At 42.1% G+C, this 20,820-nt stretch overlaps 1 protein-coding gene across 1 annotated transcript in view; it reads right to left on the bottom strand.

Annotated features, from left to right (window-relative positions):
* Nucleotides 1–9,344, bottom strand: part of STX11 (syntaxin 11) — a 38,211-nt gene extending 28,867 nt beyond the window's left edge. Inside the window, exon 1 of the mRNA XM_052645932.1 lies at nt 9,225–9,344. The gene's annotated coding sequence lies outside the window, so the exon portion shown is untranslated. The remainder of the gene's footprint in view (nt 1–9,224) is intronic.
* Nucleotides 9,345–20,820: the final 11,476 nt, after the last annotated feature.

The following is a 20,820-nucleotide window of genomic DNA, read 5'->3' as shown; positions in this document are numbered from 1 at the left end:
ATGCTTCAAGTTGCAGCCAAAAAAAAAAGAGGACAGGCTGGTAGAAGGATAATAATAAATGTAAGAATGGGGGGATAGATGGGTGTACTTTCTGAACTCACTGAAAGATGGAGAACTCAACTGGATGCTTCTAAATGGCTTATCAGGAGTTTGCTGAGGAAGGAAAAAGAGAAGGGAGCAGGCAGAGACAACCCAGACCATTGCAGGTATAGGAACTAGAGCAATTTGGTGCTGCAAGAGTGAACACAATATATCAAAATTTGCTAGGAGTTTATCAGACTACTCTTTAGGTGACTAATATTTCCCGCAATAACCTGACTCAAAATCAGTGCTTTTCCCTTTGAAGAAAAATGTGCTGTGCTGTGCTTAGTCACTCAGTTGTGTGCAACTCCTTGCGACCTCATGGACTACAGCATGACAGGCTCCTCAGTCCATGGCGATTCTCCAGGCAAGAATACTGGAGTGGGTTGCCATGCCCTCCACCAGGGGATCATCCCAACCCAGGGATGAAACCCAGGTCTCCCTCATGGCAGGAGGATTCTTTACCATCTGAGCCACCAGGGAAATAATTATTCCCTATTTCAATGAATCAGGTAATATATTTTCCTATCATAGCAATCTGTCTCATTCTATTACATGGTCATTTAAAGCTTTAAGACAGCACCTCAAAGTTTCATCTGGCATAAGATTTTCTGGAACCTCCTTATTCTCCTAGAAATTACTGATTCCTATAAATTCACTGATTCTCTCCCGACCCCCAACCTTTTTATCTACAACTATTCCAGGAATTTGGTATCTCTCCCCCAGTTATCAAGACAGTAAAAGGCCAAGCCAGAAACTCCTCTCTCAAGCAATCCCAGCTGGCAGCCAGCCAGGAAATTTGGGCCAGGCTCTCCGGTGACCAAGCCAGGAATATGCTATAAAGGACAAAGAGCGAATATCACTAAATCCATCCTGCTGGTATTAAGGCTCAGGTGCTCCTCTTTTCCACAGTTCCTGTGACTTTTCGCTAATCTGAAAAATCCCAATAGACTCGGTCACTATCAAGGGCATAAGAGTTCCAGGCAGTGGTACTTGAACTATAGTACAGATCAAAACCATCTGTGGAAAATGGGTTGAAAATGTTAATTCATTGTTTCCACTAGTAAAGATCCTACTCTAGTAGATCTTGAATGTAAACCTGGACTTCCTTTTCTGTTTTCTTTTTGTTGCTTGTTTGTGGGGCATGTTTTAAAATATCCCAGGCAATTCAGATCTTATAATCTACAGGCTACACACTGAGATTCACTGGACTGATTTGGGGCCTTTCAAAGGCTTTTTAAAAAGGGAGAGGGGAGGAGGGAGAGAAGAGAGAGAAAATGTAGCCCAATGTAGCCTAATAAATGTACTGTGCTTAGTCACTCAGTTGTGTCCAACTCTTTGCAACCCCGTGGACTGTAGCCCACCAAGCAGCCTAATAAATAGAGCCTAATAAAACTGCTTACCATTTAACAATGGTAAAGCCTTGTTGCTGTCATTGTTCAGTCGCTAACTGGTATCTGACTCTTTGTGATCTCATGGACGGCAGCATACCACTCCCTTCTCCTTCACCATCTGGAGTTTGCTCAAACTCATGTCCATTGAATCCATGATGCCATCGAACCATCTCATCCTCTGCTGTCCCCCTTCTCCTGCCTTCAGTCTTTCCCACCTTCAGGGTCTTTTCCAATGAGTCAGCTCTTCACATCAGGTGGTCAATACTTGAATTAGTAAGTACTAATTCAAATACGGTGAAGTCTTGAATTACAGGAAAGACCAGCTCTTCTGCTCGTTGTCTGAACAGCCTGTGTGTTTGGTTAGCCTTCTCTGTGATGCACCCTTCTCCACTCATCCTGGTCGACCCTCACCTGGCTCTTCTGCTCATAATCTTTCCAAGAATAAGACTACTATCTTCTTGATCTCTGATCAGCTCTTCTATATCTTCCAGGATCTTGGACGAACCCCAGCTTTCTGGGCTCCACTTGGCAGGGCAAGTCTGGCTCAGAAGGACATGGCAAAGCCCTCATGGAGGAGAACGCTGCCTTTCAGAGAAATGCAGTGGTTGATGGGATGCTCATATCCCCTTCAGGACCAAGGCCCTTGCTCCTCCGGCTGCCAGGAATGTTGACTGTAGAAGGTTCATAGCTCCAGCAACTGCCTTTGACTAAATAAAGGGAGTTGCTTGGCCCAAGATTACACATTTCTGCCTGGATACAGCCCACATCCAATGATGAGTTGATGCCAGGGATACAATGACCAGCCCCCATGCTTCAAGATGGCATAACAATTCTGAAGGGCCATGCCACCTCCAGGTTTCCCCACTGTGAAGACCACCCTTGTACCTGCACTGCAGTTCTTTCTTTCATCCGCACATTCCTGCTCTCCTCTCCGCCTGCCAAGTCCTCTCTCAGAGCACCTCCCAATAAGTTTCTCATATGCAGATCTCAAGAGTCTGTTCCCAGGAAACTTGCCTCTTTTAGTCGAGTAATGACAGCATGGTGCACTGGGCCTGCACCTTACTTCTCAGGTAATGCTGGGAGGTCATTTAATCTCTCCCGTGGTCTCCTTCCTCATCAACATTATTAAAATACAGAAAATAATAATACTTGTCATATCTGTCTTGCCAGAGTTTTATGAGAATTAAAAGAGAAAATATCTATGAGATTACTTTGTAAGGAATGAAGAACTGTATAATCCTGTCAACTGACATCACTGTATGTTAGTTTGAAGTGAAGTGAAGTGAAGTCGCTCAGTTGCGTCCAACTCTTTGCGACCCCATGGACTGTAGCATACTACATTCCTCCATCCATGGGATTTTCCAGGCAAGTGTACTGGAGTGGGTTGCCATTTCCTTCTCCAGAGGATCTTCCTGACCCAGGGATCGAACCCAGGTCTCCCGCATTGTAGGCAGATACTTTAGCATCTGAGCCACCAGGGAAGTCCATATGTTGGTTTAGCCATGTAATAATCAGGGAAGAGGGGAAAAAGAAAGGGGATATCTACTAATATTATAGAATTCCGCTTATACACTGTGCTTGACTTTATCTCAAATCAATAGATTTGTGTCACCAATCTGTGTGTTATGTCACACAGGCACATAACAAAATTAAAAGCAAAACCAGGAATGAGACATGCATTGATGCAACTCTGAAACAAAACTGAGAACAATCCTTGTTCCCTTATTTTCCATGTGAAGATAGCAATTGAGCCATTTCCACTACTCTAAAAAGTCAAAATTTACACTATTACCCAACAAGTTATGCAATAGCATGAAATGTCGTGTATCTTTGAATAGAGAAATAAGTGAAACAGTTGGGTATACAAAATGGGGAACATTTTACTAAGCAACTTTGTACTTTCTAAATTACCTTGAGGCCAAAGAACTAAATAGACATTTCTCCAAAGAAGACATATGGATGGCTAACAAACACATGAAAAGATGCTCAACATCACTCATTATTAGAGAAATGCAAATCAAAACCACAATGAGGTACCACTTCACACCAGTCAGAATGTCTGCGATCCAAAAATCTGCAAGCAATAAATGCTGGAGAGGGTGTGGAGAAAAGGGAACCCTCCTACACTGTTGGTGGGAATGCAAACTAGTACAGCCACTATGGAGAACAGTGTGAGATTCCTTAAAAAATTGCAAATAGAACTACCTTATGACCCAGCAATCCCACTGCTGGGCATACACACCAAGGAAACCAGAATTGAAAGAGACACATGTACCCCAATGTTCATCGCAGCACTGTTTATAATAGCCAGGACATGGAAACAACCTAGATGTCCATCAGCAGATGAACAGATAAGAAAGCTGTGGTACATATACACAATGGAGTATTACTCGGCCGTTAAAAAGAATTCATTTGATTCAGTTCTGATGAGATGGATGAAACTGGAGCCGATTATACAGAGTGAAGTAAGCCAGAAAGAACACCAATACAGTATACTAACACATATATATGGAATTTAGAAAGATGGGAATGACGACCCTGTATGCAAGACAGGAAAAAAGACACAGCTATGTATAATGGACTTTTGGACTCAGAGGGAGAGGGAGAGGGTGGGATGATTTGGGAGAATGGCATTCTATCACGTATACTATCATGTAAGAATTGAATCGCCAGTCTATGTCTGACGCAGGATACAGCATGCTTGGGGCTGGTGCATGGGGATGACCCACAGAGATGTTATGGGGAGGGAGGTGGGAGGGGGGTTCATGTTTGGGAACACATGTAAGAATTAAAGATTTTAAAATTAAAAAATAAATAAATATTTTTAAAAAATAAAAAATAAATTTCCTTGATACTGTATCCACCAGAAAGAGAAAAAGTATATAAACTAACTGAAAACATTCAATTAGCTCAAGAAAGATAAATGAAAATTACCAATCCTAAAACTTCTTCCTACTAAAAATAATCAAATTATTGAGTTTTACAAAGAACTTGAGTCAGATACACAAATAGTGTCTGGTATTCACAAACTCAGAAGGAGTGACCAGCAAACTTACTCTGACAGATGGTTTCATAGTCAGCAAAAGTCACGGAATAGTCAGAACTCAGAGGAGGCTGAGAGACCTACAAGAGCCCTTAACTCTGGCAATTGTCTGCACGCAGGGAAACCACAGTGGAACTGAGGAGGCCAGACAAACCCACATGAAATATTAACCAAAACCCTTCCCTTTCTTGTTCTCTGAACACTGAATGAGTAACAGGCAGACATATAGGAATTTAGACCAAGGGGTAAACACGTGGACTGGATTATCTCAGAAGGCTTTATGTCAGTTTCATATAATGGAAAACTATAAATATCGAGATTTCCTGGTAAATCTAAAGAAATGCTGAATGAAACATTTTGTTCATGTGTGGAGAAAACATTTCAAAACTTCAAGTGTTAGATATTTGAGCATTTTATAATTTCAAACTTAAGTGAGTTTATTGATTCATTTAGGTACTACATTAATTCAGTGTCTATAACCTTTATATGGTCCAAAGGAGAGGCTGCTGAGGGAAAAAAGAATTAGATTTTGCTTGCTGGACAAAAATCAGACAATTGTTTCAAGCCAAAAGAGAATGAATCATGAGCCGATGAGAACAGTGAAGAGTTGGGGTCAGATTTCGGGGTTTGACAGTGAAAAATATATTTATCAGGACCAAAGGAATGGACCTGTAAATAAAAATGACAGTCCAAACCCAGGAAACTTGAATCATTTTGACCAGCTTAAATCAAGAAAATGGGAAACACAGGCACCAGCCTCAACTTACCAAGATTCTGAAAGTTAGAAGCAGGAGAGTTTGGTAATTACCTGGTTTGGGGTAAAACCAAAGCAAAATAGCCCTCAGAATACAGATGATAAACCACGACTGTAAGATCTGGAGCTGTTAGGGACCTGCCTGCATCTGTTAGTAAATCTTCTACTATCAGACCCTGCTCAGTAGATGTATATCCCCTGGCCAGTCTTTCTGCTTCCCCATAGGAGGCATACTACAGATCTTAGCTATAAAACATCGAGCATCTATGAAACACAAGCAGCTTCCTAGGTGGCTCTGTGGCAAGAATCTGCCTGCCAATGCAGGAGCCATAGGAGATGCGAGTTTGATCCCTGGATCAGGAAGATCCCAACCAGGTACTTCTTGGGGTAAGGGAAAGGGCAGAGGTGCAGCAGCACAATGGGACCCCTGGGAGCCATCTCCTGTACTGGGCTATTCCTCGCTGCGGGAGGATTGTCAGAATCAGGAGAATGACTCCAATCTGAGTTTGCCACAGTGTCCAAAACATCACTCATTCATTCATAGAGACAGCCTGTCAGAGCAGAGTGGTAAGAACACAAGCAAGTAAAACAAAACAAAACAAAACCCAAACAAACAAAAAGTACACAAGCAAGCTCTGTGTTTTGATGTATAGCTTTCTAAACTGCTTCATAAATGTACATGTACATATGAACATTTTTTTAGAGTTAAGAGCATGCTATTCATACAGTTTATAACTCAATAATAGACTGTTAATATTTAGTTATGTCAGGAAACATTCGAAACCTAAAAAACGAAAAAAGAATACAAGCAAGTTCTGGAGTCAAAGACTCTCAGGATCAACTCCTGGCTCTGACAATTACTAACATTGCACTTTCTGCACCAGTCAAAAGTAGTTAACAACAGTACCTATCTCAGAGGATTGCAGTAAGGAGCGAAAGACTTGATTCACATAATGAGCCTAGAATAGTGCCGAGAACTTAATATGTGCTCAATAAACGTTAGCTGTTATTAGTATTCCTTCAAAAGTGTTTTATGAGTACTGACTATATGCCAAACCCTGTATGTGGTCCTCATTATCCTTGAAACCAAGCCTACTCTTCTATTTATCTTCCTATCTTAGTCATTAACTAGAAATGTGGGAGTCATCCCAACCCCCTCCCTCTCTCTCACTGCCACTTCTGGGTTCTGGGCCAGATTCCACTTACTAAACACTTCTCAGCTCCTTCCCTCTTTTCTGTTCCTCACTGTCACTGCTTGACTCAAGGCTTCTTTAATTTCTCATCTTGAATATTACAACAATGTCCTCCATGTCACCCAAAGGCCAGTGCCATGCTCATCCAACCTGTTCTCTATCTTGAGTCAAAGTTGGCTTTTCCAAACACAGATGAATCTGATAATATCATTCACATGATTAAAGTCCTTTATAGGATAAACTCAAACCTCTTACATAACATATGGGCCTATGTGATCCAATCCAGTCTGTCTCTCCAGCCCTCTCCCCAGCCAGTGTCCACCCTGAACAGGCTGATCCTTCTCCTGGGTCATCTATCCCTCCATTGGATGACTAATCCTGCTCTTACATTAAGCTTCATTATTTAATTGATGCCTACTCCCTAAAACTTATCATGACAAAGCCTATGCCAAATTCAAGTACAATGATGAAGATCACACTCAACATTTTCTCATAGAAAAAGTAATTTTGAGGCTCTTGAAAGAGAAATAAAGTATGGAAATTAAGAAAAATTTGTGTCAAATTTAGCACTGTTTCCCTTACTTGGTGGATATCTTACGGAATTGGAAAAACTGGATCTATTTTGGTATTAGGTCCAAAAAGCACTTCAGCAGCTTTCAGTCCCAACAATGGATTTACTCATGTTGAGTTATACAGCTATAACCTGTTAGAAAAGACTGATCTGAACTGTAAAAACAATGATCAGAAAGTTGTTTCAATATGGTGTTGTAATGTTGCTGCTAAGTTGCTTCAGTCGTGTCCGACTCTGTGCGACCCCATAGACGGCAGCCCACCAGGTTCCCTTGTCCCTGGGATTCTCCAGGCAAGAACACTGGAGTGGGTTGTCATTCCCTTCTCCAATGCATGAAAGTGAAAAGTGAAAATGAAAGTGAAGTCGTGTCTGACTCTTAGTGACCCCATGGACTGCAGCCCACCAGGCTCCTCTGTCCATGGGATTTTCTAGGCAAGAGTACTGGAGTGGGGTGCCATTGCCATTAATTAGTCACTTTAAAATGTCTGTGGTTATCTAGGGGTAAGAACAGGTTGGACTTATTTTTACATGGTTACTAGATAATTTAAAATGTGGTTAATTTTTTAAAAATCTCTAAAAACCATGCCTTTCTAATTAATATATTTTAAAATCACTTACTGAATGAAACACTGACCGAATGAGCTCAACAGGCTGCCTACAAAGACAAATAGATGATTAAGCTCAAACCCTCATCATTCTTCCAGCAATGATGATCCACTTCATTCAGAATCCCAGAGCTGCAGGAACTTCAGTCATATTGGGACAGAGGCTCAACTGTGGGCATAGATCTGTCATTGCACTCATCTCCTTCTACTGGATTTTCTAGGTATTTGCCAGTCTTCTACACTGGTCTTTAGGGTTCTTGTCAGCAAGATCCTGTCTTATTATCAATTATATAACCAGAGCTCGATAAAGAGACTGGCACAGAGAAGGCACCCAGTAACTGTTTGCTGGTCTGAATTAAACTCAACTCCAACAGTGATGCTATCCACATCTCTACTGTGTCTCTATCCAGCTGCAATAGGACTTAGCTTGAACATTTTAATTTCTCAGCTCCAAGGGGTATCCACCATCTTCACAATTTTTTACATGGCACTAATTTATAAAGACAAACTGTCCAGAAGATTTCGATTCAGTGTGACATACAATCACTATGTAACATGACATGTTTCCACCACACCATTCCAGCGAAAGCAGTAACAAACCAGTTATTGAATAACGAAATTAAATTTCTCTTGGGGCCTCTGTGGCAAAGCACATGATTTTAATGGTTATCTTACATCAGCCTGGTGAGTCTAGCTGGTATTGTGTACCACCCAGGCGCCCTTGGAAACAAAACTTTAAACTATTACTTCCTATACAACCAGTTCCAGTTTATCAGCGCCTGCATTTCACATCTTAATCTTATTTTAAATACAGCCAGAGCAAACCTCACTTTTCAAAAGTTCATTAACAAAGTCTCACATGTAAGAGAGCAGCTCTGTGACTCATTTTTGGATACCCGAAATAACAACTCCTCCCTTTGCTGAGAAACGGCTTCAACAAATGCGTGAGAACCACCGGAAGTAATACAGATCGTGAGCACTGCGAGCCAAGCCTAGAATTCCCTCTCTGGACGGTGTGGAGCACCTAGGCGCTGCAACTATCTCTTGTCTCCATTCTACTAAAAAGAAGAAGACGAAGGTAAAAAAAAAGTCTTCTGTGGGCTGGGAAGGAACTATTTCAAGGCGGTACGACTTCTCTGTATTTCTTGGCTCCTGAGTCATACTGCCAAGCTGGTCAGAAAGTGCTACCTAATAGGAAGTGAAGCGGTGATAGAAGTCATGGCCCTTCTAATTCAAAAAACAAACACAATCCCCCCAACCTTCAGACTTTCGACTGAAAAAACAAAAGCAGTCTTGGGTGGGTGCCGTATAAAGTACCAACAGGTGTCAGTGAAATAATTTCTAAGAAGCCCTAAATGCGCAGACCTTGTCCATTAGGTGGAAAAAACAATCACTCCTCTCAGAATTAGAGACCCAAAGGCCGCGTCCCCCGATGTAAACAGGAGGCGAGGGACCCGAGGTGCCCCCTCCCCGAAGGCATCCCTCGTGTCCCCGAGCGAGCAAGTACCCCTGCGGCCGCACGCCTACAGCGCTCAGCCTCTCCTGAAAGAGAGAAAAAGAGCCCCAGGTAGAGAAACACGAACCAGGAACGGGACAGCGCGGGAGACCCAAGGAGCCGTCTCCAGTGGGCGCGCGTCCCAGCGGGGGTGGAAACCTGCGGCTCGACTCCCGGTGGATGGGCTCCCGACGCCTCCCGCGGCTCCTCCCGGGCCGCCCGAGCTCCGCGCCGCCGCCGCAGCATCTGGGCGCCCGCCCGGCCCCCCGGGCGTCGGAAGCACCCACAGCTGGGGACCGGGCCCCGCCCCCGGGCGACGGCGCCGGCTCCCCGCCCCGCCCCTCCCCGCCTGGAGCCTCTGCTTTCCCGACCCCGGGCAGCCGGGCCGACCCGCTCCAGCCTCCTCTCACTCGCGTGCGCCCCGGATGCTCTGCGCGGGGGCGACGAGGACCAGCCGCGAAGTGTGCCGCCCGGGGCACTTCACCGCGTTCCCTAGCCTCCTCTTCCTTGGAGGCCCCCCTGGAAGCCGGGGGGCCGGGGTGGCTCAAAGGCGCTGGACTTTCCCCGGGGATCCCCCTGCGCTGGTGACGTTTGCAGGCCGTGCCGATGTGTTTCCTGCGCGGTTCTCAGTGCGGGGGTGACTGTCGCCGACCCTGCACCTGTCCCTACCCTGTAGGCGGCCGGCAGGGAGGCTGCGAGTCACCCCAAGGCTGAGTATCTTCTTCCCAGAACTCACTCGAATTCACCCCTTTCCAGTGAGCTTTTAAACACCAGTCCGGTTCGTTCATTCATTCATTCATTCATTCAGTACCAACCCAGCGTCCACACAGGCGATGAGGACGCTATGTGGGCTAACGCACCGCCAAGACTTTACCCGCAAAGTCTCGGAATTCCAGTGAGGAAAGATGGACAAAGTGCTTGTCATGGGAGGTTAGTGGTATATTGAATAAGCTTGAGGCTTAAAAGTTAGAAAATGCCCAAGAAGGGGGATGAAAAAGGTCTTCGTTGATGGGGAATGTCAAAGAAATGCAGTCAACCGAAAGAGCTTCCTCAGCCAGAGGGAGAGCAATTTGAACAGCAAGATAAAGTAATATTAGATTACAAACTATGCTGAAGCTGAAACTCCAATACTTTGGCCAACTGATGCGGAGAACTGACTCATTTGAAAAGATCCTGATGCTGGGAAAGATTGAAGGCACAAGAAGAAGGGGATGACAGAGGATGAGATGGTTGGATGGCATTACCAACTGGATGGACATGAGTTTGATTAACCTCTGGGAGTTGGTGATGGACAGGGAAGCCTGGCGTGTTGCAGTCCATGGGGTCACAAAGAGTCAGACACGACTGAGTGACTGAACTTAACTGAACTGAATATTTCTAAAAGCTGTGAATATCATAAAAAACAAAGAAAGTGTGAAAAACTGCTACAGCCTACAGCATCCTAAGGAAACCTGACAACTAAATATATGTGGGATCCTGGATGGGATCCTGGGACAGGAAAAGGCTTTTCAGTAAAAACTAAGGAAATATGAATAAAGTATGGACTTCTGTTACAATATCAAGATTAGTACGTGAGTTATGATGATGTGCTGCTGCTGATGCTGCTGCTAAGTCGCTTCAGTCGTGTCCGACCCTGTGCGACCCCATAGACGGCAGCCCACCAAGCTCTGCCGTCCCTGGGATTCTCCAGGCAAGGACACTGGAGTGGGTTGCCATTTCCTTCTCCAATGCATGAAAGTGAAAGTGAAGCCGCTCAGTCGTGTCCAACTCTTAGCGACCCCATGGACTGCAACCTACCAGGCTCCTCCGTCCATGGGATTTTCCAGGCAAGAGTACTGGAGTGGGGTGCCATCGCCTTCTCCCTATGATGATGTACTGTACTTAATTGTACAATGATAATAATAGGGGAAAATGGGAACAAGATTTATGAAAACTCTCTTATTATCTTTGTATTTTTTTTTCTGTAAATCTAAAACCATTTGAAAAAAATTACGTTTAGGGACTTCCCTGGTGGTGCAGTGGTTAAGAATGTGTCTTCTGCTGTTTACAATAGATAGGACATGGAAGCAACCTAGATGTCTATCAGCAGACAAATGGATAAGAAAGCTGTGGTACATAGACACAATGGAATATTACTCAGCTATTGAAAAGAACACATTTGAGTCAGTTCTAATGAGGTGGATGAAACTGGAGCCTATTATACAGAGTGAAGTAAGTCAGAAAGGAAAGCACCAATATAGTATATTAACGCATACATATGGAATTTAGAAAGATGGTAACAAGGACCCTATATGCAAGACAGCAAAAGAGACACAGATGTAAAGAACAGACTTTTGGACTCTGTGGCAGAAGGTGAAGGTGGGATGATTTGAGAGAATAGCATTGAAACATGTATATTACCATATGTGAAATAGATGACCAATCCAAGTTCGATGTGGCTGATTCATGGCAATGTATGGCAAAATCACTACAATATTATAAAGTATTTAGCTTCCAATTAAAATGAATAAATTTATTTTTAAAAAAGAAAAAATAATAAAGTTTTCCACTGAAACAAACAAACAAACAAACAAAAAACCAACAGGGCACTCAAAAGCTGGTGCACTGGGACAACCTGGAGGGATGGGATGGGGAGGGAGATGGGGAGGGGGTTTGGGACAGGGGGACACATCTACACCCATAGCAGATTCATGTCAACGTATGGCAAAAACCAACACAATATTGTAATTAGTCTCCAATTAAAATTAATAAATAAATTAAAAAAAAAAAAAGAATGTGCCTCCCAGTGCAGGGGAGACAGGTTCAATCCCTGCTCTGGGAAGATACCACATGCTGTGGAGCAACTAAGCCTACTCACCACAACTACACAGTCCATGCATTCTGGAACTCATGAGCCATAGCTAGAGAGAAGTCCAGGCACCACAATGAAAAATCTTGGGTGCTGCAACTAAGACCGGATGTAGCCATAAATAAATCAAATAATAAAGTTCATTTTAAAGGTGAAGCAAAGTAAGAGACATGACGGGTGCTATAAGAACTGAAGAAAATGGTTTAATGCAAAGGCATCTAAGATAAAACAGTTCAGGGAGGAAGCAATATAGGTGTTTTGACCATTTCTTTTTTTGTTGTTGTTTGTTTTTTGTTTTTGTTGGTTTTTTTTTGTTTGTTTGTTTCTGTGGAAAACTTTATTATTTTTTCTTTTTTTAAATAAATTTATTCATTTTAATTGGAAGCTAAATACTTTACAATATTGTAGTGGTTTTGCCATACATTGCCATGAATCAGGTGTACATGTACGGGTGTACATGTGTTCCCCATCCTGAACTTCCCTCCCACCTCCTTCCCTATCCCATCCCTCTGGGTCCTTCCAGTGCACCAGCCCCGAGCACCCTGTCCCATGCATTGAACCTGGACTGGTGATCCGTTTCACATATGATAATATACATGTTTCAGTGCCATTCTCCCAAATCATCCCACCCTTGCCTTCTCCCACAGAGTCCAAAAGACTGTTCTATACATCTGTGCCTCTTTTGCTGTCTCACATATAGGGTTATCGTTACTATCTTTCTAAATTCCGAATATATGCGTTAGTATACTGTATTGATGTTTTTCTTTCTGACTTACTTCACTCTGTATAATAGGCTCCAGTTTCATCCACCTCATTAGAACTGATTCAAATGTATTCTTTTTAATGACTGAGTAAATATTCTGTTGTGTCTATGTACCACAGCTTTCTTATCCATTTGTCTGCTGATGGACATCTAGGTTGCTTCCATGTCCTGGCTATTATAAACAGTGCTGTGATGAACATTGGGGTACACGTGTCTCTTTCAATTCTGGTTTCCTTGGTGTGTATGCCAGCAGTGGGTTTACTGGGTCATGAAAGTGAAAGAAAGTGAAATTGCTCAGTCGTGTCCGACTCTTTGCGACCCCGTGAACTGAAGCCCACCAGGCTCCTCCATCCTTGGGATTCTCCAGGCAAGAATACTGGAGTGGGTTGTCATTTCCTTCTCCTGGGGAACTTCCCGACCCAGGGATCGAACCCAGGTCTCCCGCATTGCAGGCAGATGCTTTAACCTCTGAGCCACCAGGGAATATGGTCATATGGCCATACTGGGTCATACGGACGTTCTATTTTCAGTTTTTTAAGGACTGGTGTCCATAGTGGCTGTACTAGTTTGCATTCCCACCAACAGTGTAAGAGGGTTCCCTTTTCTCCACACCCTCTCCAGCATTTATTGTTTGTAGACTTTTGGATAGCACCCATTCTGACTGGCATGAAATGGTACCTCATTGTGGTTTTGATTTGCGTTTCTCTGATAATGAGTGATGTTGAGCATCTTTTCACGTGTTTGTTAGCCATCTGTATGTCTTCTTTGGAGAAATGTCTGTTTAGTTCTTTGGCCCGTTTTTTGATTGGGTCATTTATTTTTTTGTAATTGAGCTGCAGGTGTTGCTTGTACATTTTTGAGATTAATTCTTTGTCAGTTGCTTCATGTGCTATTATTTTCTCCCATTCTGAAGGCTGTCTTTTCACCTTGCTTATAGTTTCCTTTGTTGTGCAGAAGCTTTTAATTTTGATTAGGTCCCATTTGTTTATTTTTGCTTTTATTTCTAATATTCTGGGACGTGGGTCATAGAGGATCCTGCTGTGACTTATGTTGGAGTGTGTTTTGCCTATGTTCTCCTCTAGGGGTTTTTATAGTTTCTGGTCTTACATTTAGATCTTTAATCCATTTTGAGTTTATTTTTGTGTATGGTGTTAGAAAGTGTTCTAGTTTCATTCTTTACAAGTGGTTGACCAGTTTTCCCAGCACCACTTGTTAAAGAGATTGTCTTTTCTCCATTGTATATTCTTGCCTCCTTTGTCAAAGATAAGGTGTCCATAGGTGCGTGGATTTATCTCTGGGCTTTCTATTTTGTTCCATTGATCTATATGTCTGTCTTTGTGCCGGTACCATACTGTTTTGATGACTGTGGCTTTGTAGTAGAGCCTGAAGTCAGGCAGGTTGATTCCTCCAGTTCCATTCTTCTTTCTCAAGATTGCTTTGGCTATTCGAGGTTTTTTGTATTTCCACACAAATTGTGAAATTATTTGTTCTAGCTCTGTGAAAAATACCTCTGGTAGCTTGGTAGGGGTTGCATTGAATCTATAGATTGCTTTGGGTAGTATACTCATTTTCAGTATATTGATTCTTCCAATCCATAAACATGGTATATTTCTCCATCTATTAGTTTCCTCTTTGATTTCTTTCACCAGTGTTTTATAGTTTTCTATATATAAGTCTTTAGTTTCTTTAGGTAGACATATTCCTAAGTATTTTATTCTTTTCATTGCAATGGTGAATGGAATTGTTTCCTTAATTTCTCTATTTTCTCATTATTAGTGTATAGGAATGCAAGGGATTTCTGTGTGTTGATTTTGTATCCTGCAACTTTACTATATTCATTGATTAGCTCTAGTAATTTTCTGGTGGAGTCTTTAGGGTTTTCTATGTAGAGGATCATGTCATCTGCAAACAGTGAGAGTTTTACTTCTTCTTTTCCAATTTGGATTCCTTTTATTTCTTTTTCTGCTCTGATTGCTGTGGCCAAAACTTCCAGAACTATGTTGAATAGTAGCGGTGAAAGTGGGCACCCTTGTCTTGTTCCTGACTTTAGGGGAAATGCTTTCAATTTTTCACCGTTGAGGATAATGTTTGCTGTGGGTTTGTCATATATAGCTTTTATTATGTTGAGGGTATATTCTTTCTATTCCTGCTTTCTGGAGGGTTTTTATCATAAATGGATGCTGAATTTTGTCAAAGGCTTTCTCTGCATCTATTGAGATAATCATATGGTTTTTATCTTTCAATTTGTTAATGTGGTGTATTACATTGATTGATTTGCAGATATTGAAGAATCCTTGCATCCCTGGGATAAAGCCCACTTGGTCATGATGCATTATCTTTTTAATATGCTGTTGGATTCTGTTTGCTAGAATTTTGTTTAGGATTTTTGCATCTATGTTCATCAGTGATATTGGCCTGTAGTTTTCTTTTTTTGTGGCATCTTTGTCTGATGTTGGTATTAGGGTGATGGTGCCCTCATAGAATGAGTTTGGAAATTTACCTTCCTCTGCAATTCTGGAAGAGTTTGAGCAATATAGGTGTTAGCTCTTCTCGAAATTTTTGGTAGAATTCAGCTATGAAGCCATCTGGTCCTGGACTTTTGTTTGTTGGAAGATTTCTGATTACAGTTTCAATTTCCATGCTTGTGATGGGTCTGTTAAGATTGTCTATTTCTTCCTGGTTCAGTTTTGGAAAGTTGTACTTTCTAAGAATTTGTCCATTTCTTCCACGCTGTCCATTTTATTGTCATATAATTGCTGATAGTAGTCTCATGATCCTTTGTATTTCTGTGTTGTCTGTTGTGATTTCTCCATTTTCATTTCTAATTTTGTTGATTTGATTTTTCTCCCTTTGTTTCTTGAGGAGTCTGGCTAATTGTTTGTCAATTTTATTTATCTTCTCAAAGAACCAGATTTTAGCTTTGTTGATTTTTGCTATTGTCTCTTTTGATTCTTGTGCATTTATTTCTGCCTAATTTTTAAGATTTCTTTCCTTCTGCTAACTCTGGGGTTCTTCATTTCTTCATTTTCTAGTTGCTTTAGGTGTAGAGTTAGGTTATTTAGTTGACTTTTTCCTTGTTTCTTGAGATAAGCCTGGAAGATGAACCTTCCCCTTAGCACTGCTTTTACAGTGTCCCATAGGTTTTGGGTTGTTGTGTTTTCATTTTCATTCATTTCTATGCATATTTTTATTTCTTTTTTGATTTCTTCTGTGATTTGTTGGTTATTCAGCAGCGTGTTGTTCAGTCTTCATATGTTGGAATTTTTAATAGTTTTTCTCCTGTAATTGATGTCTAATCTTACTGTATTGTGGTCAGAGAAGATGCTTGAAATGATTTCAGTTTTTTTAACTTACCAAGGCTAGATTTATGGCCCAGGATGTGATCTATCCTGGAGAAGGTTCCATGTGCACTTGAGGAAAAGGTGAAATTTATTGTTTTGAGGTGAAATGTCCTATAGATATCAATTAGGTCCAACTGGTCTATTGTATCATATAAGTTTGTGTTTCCTTGTTCATTTTCTGTTTAGTTGATCTATCCATAGGTGTGAGTAGTATATTAAAGTCTCCCACTATTATTGTGTTATTGCTAATTTCCCCTTTCCTACTTGTTAGCATTTGCCTTACATGTTGCAGTGCTCCTATGTTGGGTGCATATATATTTATAATTGTTATATCTTCTTCTTGGATTGATCCTTTGATCATTATGTAGTGTCCTTCTTTGTCTCTTTTCACAGCCTTTATTTTAAAGTCTATTTTATCGGATATGAGTATTGCTACTTCTGCTTTCTTTTGGTCTCTATTTGTGTGGAATATCTTTTTCCAGCCCTTCACTTTCAGTCTGTATGTGTCCCCTGTTTTGAGGTGGGTCTCTTGTAGACAACATATACAGGGGTCTTGATTTTGTATCCATTCAGCCAGTCTTTGTCTTTGTGTTGGAGCATTCAACCCATGTATATTTAAGGTAATTATTCATAAGTATGACTGAAAGAGATGGGAATACCAGACCACTGGACCTGCCTCTTGAGAAACCTATATGCAGGTCAGGAAGCAACAGTTAGAACTGGACATGGAACAAAAGACTGGTTCCAAATAGGAAAAGGAGCACGTCAAGGCTGTATATTGTCACCCTGCTTATTTAACTTCTATGCAGAGTACATCATGAGAAATGCTGGGCTGGAAGAAGCACAAGCTGGAATCAAGATTGCCAGGAGAAATATCAATAACCTCAGATAGGCAGATGACATCACCCTTATGGCAGAAAGTGAAGAGGAACTAAAAAGCCTTTTGATACAAGTGAAAGAGGAGAGTGAAAAAGTTGGCTTAAAGCTCAACATTCAGACCACTAAGGTCATGGCATCTGGTCCCATCACTTCATGGGAAATAGATGGGGAAACAGTGAAAACAGTGTCAGACCTTATTTTTCTGGGCTCCAAAATCACTGCAGATGGTGATTGCAGCCATGAAATTAAAAGACGCTTACTCCTTGGAAGGAAATGTGGTGTTGGAGAAGACTCCTGAGAGACCTTGGACTGCAAGCAGATTCAACCAGTCCATCCTAAAAAGATCAGTCCTGGGTGTTCTTTGGAAGGACTGATGCTAAAGCTGAAACTCCAGTACTTTGGCCACCTCATGTGAAGAGTTGACTCATTGGAAAAGACTTTGATGCTGGGAGGGATTTGGGGCAGGAGAAAAAGGGGATGACAGAGGATGAGATGGCTGGATGGCATCACCGACTCGATGGACGTGAGTTTGAGTAAACTCCGGGAGTTGGTGATGGACAGGGAGGCCTGGTGTGCTGCGATTCATGGGGTCGCAAAGAGTCAGACATGACTGAGTGACTGGACTGAACTGAGCTGAACTGAACTGATGATCCTGTTGCCATTTACTTTGTTGTTTTGGGTTCGAGTTTATACACCCTTTCTGTGTTTCTAGTCTAGAGACGATCCTTTAGCATTTGTTGGAGGGCTGGTTTGGTGATGCTGAATTCTCTCAGCTTTTGCTTGTCTGTAAAGCTTTTGATTTCTCCTTCATATTTGAATGAGATCCTTGCTGGGTACAGTAATCTGGGTTGTGGGTTTTACTCTTTCATCACTTTAAGTATGTCCTGCCATTCTCTTCTGGCCTGAAGAGTTTCTGTTGAAAGATCAGCTGTTATCCTTATGGGATTCCCCTTGTTTGTTATTTGTTGTTTTTCCCTTGCTGCTTTTATTTATTTTTTATTTTTTTAAATTCCTTGCTGCTTTTAATATTTATTCTTTGTGTTTGATTTTTGTTAATTTGATTAATATGTGTCTTGGGGTGTTTTGCCTTGGGTTTATCCTGTTTGGGACTCTCTGGGTTTCTTGGACTTGAGTGACTATTTCCTTCCCCATTTTAGGGAAAGTGAAGTTGCTCCTTCGTGTCTGACTCTTTGCGACCCTGTGGACTGTAGCCCACCAGGCTCCTCCGTCCATGGGATTCTCCAGGTAAGACTACTGGAGTGGGTTGCCATAGTTTTCAACTATTATCTCCTCAAGTATTTTCTCATGGTCTTTCTTTTTTTCTTCTTCTTCTGGGATTCCTATGATTCGATTGTTGGTGCATTTAACATTGTCCCAGAGGTCTCTGAGGTTGTCCTCATTTCTTCTAATTCTCTTTTCTTTTTTCCTCTCTGCTTCATTTATTTCTACCAGTCTATTTTCTACCTCACTTATCCTATCTTCTGCCTCTGTTATTCTACTGTTGGTTCCTTCCAGAGTGTTTTTTATTTTTTATCTCATTTATTGCATTATTCATTATATATTGACTCTTTTTTATTTCTTCTAGGTCCTTGTTAAACATTTCTTGCATTTTCTCAATCCTTGTCTCCAAACTATTTATCTGTAACTCCATTTTGTTTTCAAGATTTGGGATCATTTTCACTATCATTATTCTGAATTCTTTTTTAGGTAGACTCCCTATCTCTTCCTCTTTGGTTTGGTGGGCATTTATCCTGTTCCTTTACCTGCTGAGTATTTCTCTGCCTTTTCATCTTGTTTAGATTGCTGTGTTTGGGGTGGCCTTTCCATATTCTGACAGTTTGTGGTTCCTCTTTAATGTGGAGGTTCCTCACTGTGAGTGGGGTTGGATGGGTGGCTTGTCAAGTTTTCCTGGTTAGGGAAGCTTGTGTCGGCGTTCTGGTAGGTGGAGCTGGATTTCTTCACTCTGGAGTGCAATGAAGTGTCCAGTAGGGAGTTTTGAGATGTCTATCGATTTGGTGTGACTTTGGGCAGCCTGTATATTGAAGCTCAGGGCTATGTTCCTGTGCTGCTGGAGAATTTGCATGGTATGTCTTGCTCTGGAACTTGTTGGCTCTTGGGTGGTGCTTGGTTTCAGTGTAGGTATGGAGGCTTTTGGATGAGCTCTTATCAATTAATGTTCCCTGGAGTCAGGAGTTCTCTGGTGTTCTCAGGTTTTGAACTTAAGCCTCCTGCCTCTGGTTTTCAGTCTTATTCTTATAGTAGCCTGAAGACTTCTCCATCTCTTTTTGAAGACAATGGGCTGCCTTTCTGGGTGCCTGAAGTCCTCTGCCGACATTCAGAAGTTGTTTTGTGGAATTTGCTCAGCATTCAAATGTTCTTTCCATAAATTTGTGGGGGAGAAAGTGGTCTACACGTGGTAGAAAGTCATCTCTGCCATCTTAGGACCGCCCACCTATTTTGACCATTTCAAGCTGAGGAATCTGCAGATGTAAAGGCTCTCAGGTGTCAAGCATGTAGGAGCATGCTTGACTTCCTGGAGCAATACCAGTGTGGTAGGGAAAGAATGAATGGGGAAGAGTGATAACTGGTGAGAGTGGGTGGGGAGTAGAGCATGTAGAGCCTTGGTGGGCTTGATAGTTTTTAAATCTTACTTTGATTAAGAAGGGAAGACATTGGAAATTTTTTAACAAAGGAGTGGCTTAAAGCTCAACATTCAGAAAACAAAGATCATGGCATCCAGTCCCATCACTTCATGAGAAATAGATGGGGAAACAGTTGAAGCAGTGTCAGACTTTATTTTTTGGGGCTCCAAAATCACTGCAGATGGTGCTTGCAGCCATGAAATTAAAAGACGCTTACTCCTTGGAAGAAAAGTTATGACCAACCTAGATAGCATATTCAAAAGCAGAGGCATTACTTTGCCAACTAAGGTCTGTGTAGTCTAGGCTATGGTTTTTCCAGTGGTCATGTATGGATGTGACAGTTGGACTGTGAAGAAGGCTGAGCGCTGAAGAATTGATGCTTTTGAACTGTGGTGTTGGAGAAGACTCTTGAGAGTCCCTTGGACTGAAAGGAGATCCAACCTGTCCATTCTGAAGGAGATCAACCCTGGTGTTCTTTGGAAGGAATGATGCTAAAGCTGAAACTTCAGTACTTTGGCCACCTCATGAGAAGGGCTGACTCATTGGAAAAGACTTTGATGCTGGGAGGGATTGGGGGCAGGAGAAGAAGGGGACGACAGAGGAAGAGATGGCTGGATGGCATCACTGACTTGATGGATGCGAGTCTGAGTGAACTCCGGGAGTTGGTGATGGACAGGGAGGCCTGGCGTGCTGCAGTTCATGGGGTCGCAAAGAGTCGGACACGACTGAGTGACTGAACTGAACTGAACTGAACCTGATGTGGCTTTTTTTTGTTTGTTTGTTTAGTCTACTGTTGTATTGAGAATAGATTAAGGGACAAGAATGGAAGTAGGCCAGCCAGTTAGAAAGCTGTGATGATTAATTTTATGTGTCAACTTGACTGGGCCAGGGTTGCTCAGGTATTTGGTTAAACATTATTCTGTTTAACCTTCTGCACATCTGTGAGGATGTTTCTAGATGAGATTAACATCTGAATCCATGGACTGAGCAAAGCAGATTGCACTCCTCAGTGTTGGTGGGCCTCACCCAAGCTGTTGAAGGCCTGAACAGAACAAAAGGCAGGGTAAGACAGCATTTGTTCCCCCTAGGCCTGCCTGTCTTTGAGCTAGGACATCAGTTTTCTCCTGACTTCAGACTTGACCTCAAACTGAAACTTAGGCCATTTGCTTTCCTCCTTATCAGGGCCTTGGACTCAGACTAGAATTATATCA

This window comes from Budorcas taxicolor, chromosome 9, assembly GCF_023091745.1.
Source record: "Budorcas taxicolor isolate Tak-1 chromosome 9, Takin1.1, whole genome shotgun sequence".
Taxonomy (NCBI): domain Eukaryota; kingdom Metazoa; phylum Chordata; class Mammalia; order Artiodactyla; family Bovidae; genus Budorcas; species Budorcas taxicolor.
Note: the sequence above shows the minus strand (reverse complement) of the source record. Positions and strands in the feature narration are given on the sequence as shown.